The sequence below is a fragment of the Lontra canadensis genome, unplaced genomic scaffold (genome assembly GCF_010015895.1).
Source record: "Lontra canadensis isolate GAN:19392208 unplaced genomic scaffold, GSC_riverotter_1.0 scaffold96, whole genome shotgun sequence".
NCBI classification, from domain to species: Eukaryota; Metazoa; Chordata; class Mammalia; order Carnivora; family Mustelidae; genus Lontra; species Lontra canadensis.
This window is the reverse complement of record NW_022631090.1, coordinates 6,635,271-6,642,344: the sequence shown is the minus strand read 5'-3', so window position 1 is coordinate 6,642,344 and position 7,074 is coordinate 6,635,271. Positions and strand designations below refer to the sequence as shown.

Below are 7,074 nucleotides of genomic sequence, written 5' to 3'. Positions count from 1 at the left end.
ACAAACAAGCTTCAAGTTACACACTGAACAAAAAAAGTTGAGGGAATGAAGTAGGGGAGGGCACATGGCAGAAAGGGAAAAAGAAAAAACAAAGAGTTGAACACCCACACAGACATTTCCACACCACCTACAATGCTAACTTGCTTTAGAGAAAGAGTATAAAGTTAGGCAAGAATGAGATTCAACAATTGTTGACCTGTTACCACATCATGCTTTTCAGCAACATTTCAGGAGAGTCTGAAGCACTTTTTACAGCAAAACCATAACAAACTCCTCAAACAACCTTAGCCACCTCAAGCTAACACCCAATTAATTTTAATCATTGGCATGAAATTTGATTTAACCAATTAAAGAAAGGAAAAATGGTACCAGTTATGCCTCCATAGTGTGATTAACCTCTCTTAGATGCTTCCATCACCTAGAAGTCAAATGGCTTTTAAATGTAATTTCCATTTCTAATGGTGACCTTGCCCCATCTGGCAGGAGATAATATAGTAATGCTGAAAAAGCTTCTGTGCAGTCCTGCAATAGTGTCTTAAAGAACCAAAAAGTTGGAACCGGTAAAATCCACAGAAATCCATTCTTGTCTTTAAGAACTTTTGAAAAAGTGTTTCTTTAAAAACCAGTGGGGCAGAAACCTAAATTCTGAGACCAAATGTAAAAGTCAAATTTGGTGTTTCTCACTGACAATGGGGAATTTCCAAAGAGTGGGGTGGGGATGGGAAGGAGTGGGGGGGTCAGAGGTGGTTTCTCTTGTTGGCTTTTAGGTCTCACTGATTTTCATCTTCTATATCAAGCATAAATTCTTTATTCTGCTCTTTCCCATCATCCTGCATGTCTGAAGTCCACAGTGTCAGATTATCATGGAACAACTGCATCATAAGTGTAGAGTCCCTAGAACTTACTTCACTCAGCACATCCATTTCTGTAACTACATCATCAAAGACCGCTTTGGCCAATCTGAAGTCATGGTCAGAGGAATTAAGAATTTCATAGTAGAATACAGAAAAATTGAGAGCAAGAGCTGAGTGAATGAGAGGTGGTGGTCCAAGTTCTATCACTGCAATATCATTAGCAGCTTTCAAGCCACTAGGCTATTCTCCGCAGCCTCCTTCCTGTAGGAAATTCAGCCAGATACCTGTGATAGTCCCCTTTTGTTTTATAATAGAAAAGATTGGACTCACCAGTGTTAGGCACTGGAATGAAGTGTTTGTCCAGTGTTTCCAAACTCATAAAATATTAACCCTAGCTCAATCTCAACCACCTGCCAATGTTCCTGAATTATTTTCAGTTTGCCTATTCCTTCCTTGTTTTCTTCTACCTGTTCAATGCTGCTGATTATTCTCCAGGAGGATCTTCTAGCTAGCTCCAATCACACTTCTGTATGTGACAGATAGACTTCTTTCTTTGAGTATCATCTCAACGTTCATCCCTGCTACTTTCTTCATTAGTTCTACCATTTCATGCTATCAACAAGACTGATTGACCAGCCTCACCAGGTACATCAGATTTTGTGAGCATCCATAGTGGTGCCAGCTCCAGTGGGGTCTATGTGACAGATTGAACCAGATAGCATCTTTTACTCACCCTCTTTCAATACTTCTCTCTCCATTTATTAGTGAGGAATTTTTTTTTTTTTTTTTTTTTTTTTGGAGAGAGATATTGTGTGTGCGAGCAGGGCAGTGAGGAGGGGCAGATGGAAAGGGAGAGAATTGTATGCTGACTCTGCACTGACCACAGAACCCAACTTGGGGCTCAGTCTCATGACCCTGAGATCATGACTTGAGCCGAAATGGAGAGTCAGACACTCAACCGAGTGAGCCATATGGGCACCCCAAAGAAAATCTTTCTTACTTGTTTTTAAAGGTTTGTTTTATTATTTATTTATTTATCTATTTATTTAACAGAGAGATAGGGAGAGAGAGAGAATGAGAGAGAGACGGCACAAGCAGCAGGACCAGCAGGCAGAGGGAGAGGGAGAAGCAGGCTCCCTGCTCCACAGGGATGCCTGACATGGGGCTCGATCTCAAGACACTAGGATCATGACTTGAGCTGAAGGCAGATGCCCAACCAACTAAACCACCCAGGGTCCCTGCAAAATATTTCTGAGAACAATCGAACAAAAATTTCCTTATATCTCTTGAGTTATAACAAGGCCACACGACTATACTGTAGCTGTAAAGGAGGCTAGGGAAGTGAATATCTGACATTTTCATGCTCTAGTATTAACTATGGACTTTGATGGCAAGTAAGAAGTAAAAGGGAATTGGCTAATGCATAGGCAACTAAAAGTGTCTGCTATAGTCATCTACTAAGGGAAAAAAATTATTGGGTTATTAGATTTTCAACAATACCAGATGTCAAATATAAAAATAATATCAGAATATTTTATAAACTATACATATGTGTTTGTATATATACAAGTGTTTACACGTGTATATGTACAAAAAGTGCACAAATCATGTCTATATAATTTAATGAATTTTATACACAATAAACATACTTATAAAAACACCCAGATTTAGAAATAGATTGTTACTAGGACCCCAGAATTCCCTCTTTTACCCCCACCTGCTCTCCAAATGCAATCATTATCTTCACTTCCAACATCTCTTAATTTTGTCTGTTTTAAAATTTTATATAAATTCAAGAATACAGTATATAGTCACGTTTTTCTTTCTGTCACTTTTGTACAAATTGAAGTTGAATTTAGTTCATGCTGAGCTTTTCCCTATTGTAATAGTATTACTCAATAAAATCTATCCTTACCACTTTAACTAGTGACTTTAACTAGTAACTGACTTTGTCTTTGACATTGATTAAGAGCGTGGAGTATAGGGGCACCTGGGTGGCTCAGTCGTTTGGGTGGCTGCCTTCGACTCCAGTCATGATTAGAGATTCATTTCAATCACTGTCAGGCTTGTGCTCAGCACAGAGTCTGCTTGGGTTTTTCTCTCCCTCTCTCTTTGTTCCTCCCCAGTCTATAAAATAAATATTTTTTAAATGAGTCCTTATAAATTAATAAGAAAGGGAATAGGGCACCTGGGTGGCTCAGTTGGTTAAGTGACTGCCTTCAGCTCAGGTCATGATCTTAGAGTCCTGGGATCCAGTCCTGCATTTGGCTCTCCATTCAGCAGAGAGTCTGCTTCTCCCTTTGACCCTTCTCCCTCTCATGCTCTCTCTTTTTTTCTCTCTCTCAAATAAATAAATAAAATCTTTTTTTTTAAAGGAATGAATGTTCTGATAGAAATGTTTGCAAAAAGCAGCAACAGACAATTCATAACAAAAGCGAATATTGGTCAATAAGTGTATGAAAAGCTCTTTGAGCAAAGAAATGCAAACAGACAAAAAAACCAATGATATGACATTTGTCTTTTATGTGACAAGTAGAAGTGAAAGAATAAAAAGGAAATTAAAATATCCAGATAGGGTTAGAAAAATGAACACTCATTCTTGGTCTCTTCCGGTTTCAAAATAGTGAAATTTTCCAGAAAGTTATCTGTCAAGAAGTATAACATTTTTATATTTGTATATATACTCAGGAAATTCCCTTACTAGGACTACATCATCATAAAAATTGCCAGAAAAAGGAAAGATATGTATAAGAATTGTTGTCTTTGCATTGCTTATAAATGCAAAAAAAATGGGAATAATGTAAATGTCCATCCATAGAGGTTTTGTTAAATAAATAATGATATTTCCACATAAGAAAATTTCAGAAAGCTATTTACAAATGATGCCACTTTTGTTTAGTGAATAAAATTCACTGACTACAAAAAATGTCCACAACACAATGATGCATGAAAAAAGCACATTGTGAAACGGCATGTAAAATTTGGTAGTTTTATCTTGTTGGCAAGATTTCACTGATTTTTTAAAAAATCATGTTTTGGTTTTTCATACTACTTGAATTTTTATAAGCATTTATTTTTGTAAACGAAAAAAATGAAAACAAAACTGACTTGGTCTTAAGTAATGGATGAAGAACAAATACAGAAGTTTTAGGACAAAACCAGTGAGATGAAAACAGTGCTAGTAAAAAGCCCACTTGCCCAGCATTATATAGTAGGAACACTGGCAAGGAACGTCCTACTAGAGTTAGATATGTACCTGTGGTGGGGCATCTGGGTGGCTCAGTTAAGCTTCTAACCCTTGATTTTGGCTCAGGTCAAGATCTCCAGGTGGTGAGATGGAGCCCCATGTCAGGCTCAGTGCTGGGCATAGAGCTGGTTTAAGATTCTCCCTCTCCCTCTCCCTCTGCACCTTCCTAAAAGAAAGAAGAAAGAAAGAAAGGAAGGAAGGAAGGAAGGAAGGAAGGAAGGAAGAAAGGGAGAGAGAGAGAGAGAGAAAGAAAAGAAAAGACAAAAAAGAAAGGAAGGAAGGAAGAAAGAAAGGAAGAAAGAAGGAAATGTACGTGTGGCCTTAGGAAAATTTGGAGAGACATGGTACGGTCAAAATATAACTTGGTTATTGACTAGGGCTAGGGACTAAAATAAAGGAAAATACAAAAGACTTCCTTCTTGAGAAATACCACTATTGGTGAGTGATGCCACTGTTCATCAGAGATTAACTATAGCTCAATACAGACTTTTTAAAAAAAGATTTTATATATTTATTTGACAGAGAGAGACACAGTGAGAGGGGGAACACAAGCAGGGGGAGTAGGAGAGGGAGAAGCAGGCTTCCTACTGAGCAGATAGCCAGACGCTAGGGTTGATCCTGGGATCATGACCTGAGCCAAAGGCAGATGCTTAACGACGGAGCCACCCAGGCACCCCCTAAATATAGGCTTTGAGTTATTATAAAAGGAAATGATTGAGAAGTGAATGAAGAGAACGATGCATTAATATATTGAATTCTTACAACAATCTTACGAAGTAAGGACAATTATTTTTCCCACTTTGTAGATGAGAAAGCAAAAGTACAGAGAAAACATACTCTCCCAAGGTCATACAATTATTTATGAAAACCCTGGCCTGAGGTATTTAGGCTGTATATAAAATAATGCTTGTCAAACTTTATCTGTGGCATGTGGAAGAAAAAAATAAATAAAAAAAATACTGGCAGCAGAAATCGTAAGCAGGTGGTTCACAGGCATATCCCGCTTGTAGATGGCTTTCCTTGGCCAACGCAGTGTTTGCTCTTTGTTTATTTTGTTTTTAAAATATTGTAGATATTTTAAAATCCAAAAAGTCCACATAATATTTCACACCATCAAGTTGTCTTGTATTTTTTTCCCTTTTCGGAAAAAAAAAAAAAGTCAGATCTGGCGATACTCATTTCTGCATTGCAGAATCTGTGAGGTTTGAGTCGAGGCAGTCCCCTTTAGAAGAGGCCTGCACTCTCCACTCAGCCTGTCTCCCTGCCTTATATCACCTGCTTGGCTGTGTTGGAGTTTATCCCATCTGTGTCTGTGAACGCACAAAGACCATTAAAGAGTACCCTTAATTGTCTATAGAGATTAGGAGGGCAATTGACTCTTTTGTAATCCAGATATGATGGGTGTCCAGTGAAGATAGAAACAATTCCAACTAACTGATAATACACCTTGTCATTTTCTATACCCAAAGAGAAACCACTCTGCCAGCTGTTATTTTTTTTTAAAGATTTTATTTATTTGACAGAGAGAGATCACAGTAGGCAGAGAGGCAGGCAGAGAGAGGAGGAAGCAGGCTCCCCGCTGAGCAGGGAGCTCGATGCAGGGCTCGATCCCAGGACCCCGGGATCATGACCTGAGCCGAAGGCAGAGGCTTAACCCACTGAGCCGCCCAGGCGCCCCTGCCAGCTGTATTAATAAACTGGTATTTTGCCCATGATTTGTTTGGGGAGTGGAGTTTGGGTTTATGTCACACCCCAAAAGCAAAATTATAAGAAAATATCAATGAGGTATCTCTGTTGTCCCTCTAAAGTTTTTCACCACTGATCTACCTTGTTGGCTTTGGCCTCCCAAATCTAGTATGCCACACTTCCAACAGTGCCCCGCCCCCACCACGTGCAGCAGAGCAATTCAGCTCTTTTCTTATTCTTTTAACTTCACAATTATAATGCAACTCTGGTAATAAAATGCTGACCTTAGGATCAGCTCTCCATAGAAACTGCATGGTGATTATAAATAATTTATCCCCAGATACAATTCCCCCCCCCCCCCGCCTTTTTACACTTGTATTTTAATTCCTCCAAAGTCATGACTATTCTACATCATTGAGACAGCAGCAGACTTAGGGGGGAAAAAAGAACCACATTTTATCCTGTGTCTGCCACTTGCTTACATAGGGATTACTTCAGCTAGTTGCATACTATTGGGTTCTCAGACTTTTCATTTGCAAAATGAGGATATAATGAGTACATTTCTTGTCTAACCGGGCTCTTGTTAACATCAAATGCACTTTGTAACCTGAAACCATGTCGAAAACAAAAATTGTAATTTTTAACGTGCATTTTCAAATGTTCTGAAAGTTAGGTTTTCGTATAATGAGCATCTTCTCTTGAACTCCTCGTGTACACTATGCACTGTGCTGGATGTTTCGCAAACACTTTCTATTTTAATCTTCTCTACAACCCTATGAATTAGCAGCGATATGCATTTTTCCACCTAAAGAAACTGTCACTCAGGCAAGTTAAATAACTTGCCAAAGGCCATCTGTCTGAGTCAAAAGCCCATGTTCTTTCGATGACACTGCAGTGTCATCTGCCCATTAGTCTGGAACTCTCCGGATATGTCTAAGGAGGATCACAAAATTACTTGACTTTATAAAAAACATTTTTATACTCATGTACACAGGCTCAGGGTTAAAGACATGAAGCAAACTGAGGATATTCTCTGTCAAAGACTTAGGGTTTAAGTACAGTATTTAGTATAAGTATAGTATTTCTGTAGCAACCAATTCTATTTACAAATAGTCTTATTCTATTCCGCGTTAGCTATCAATTGATTCTGGTTTCTGGCAAACTAAGAAGCAACCATGGGAGATTAGGCTCCAGGGGGGTGGAAATAAATGACCACTTACATTTGATTGCTTAAATATGCTGAAACAATACATTTTTCTTTTCTTTTCTTTTTTTTTTTTAAAGATT

General features: G+C 38.5%; 1 pseudogene; it reads right to left on the bottom strand.

Annotated features, from left to right (window-relative positions):
• Positions 1-770: 770 nt before the first annotated feature.
• LOC116854888 lies at positions 771-1,460 on the bottom strand (annotated as a pseudogene).
• Between the last annotated feature and the right edge of the window lie 5,614 nt (positions 1,461-7,074).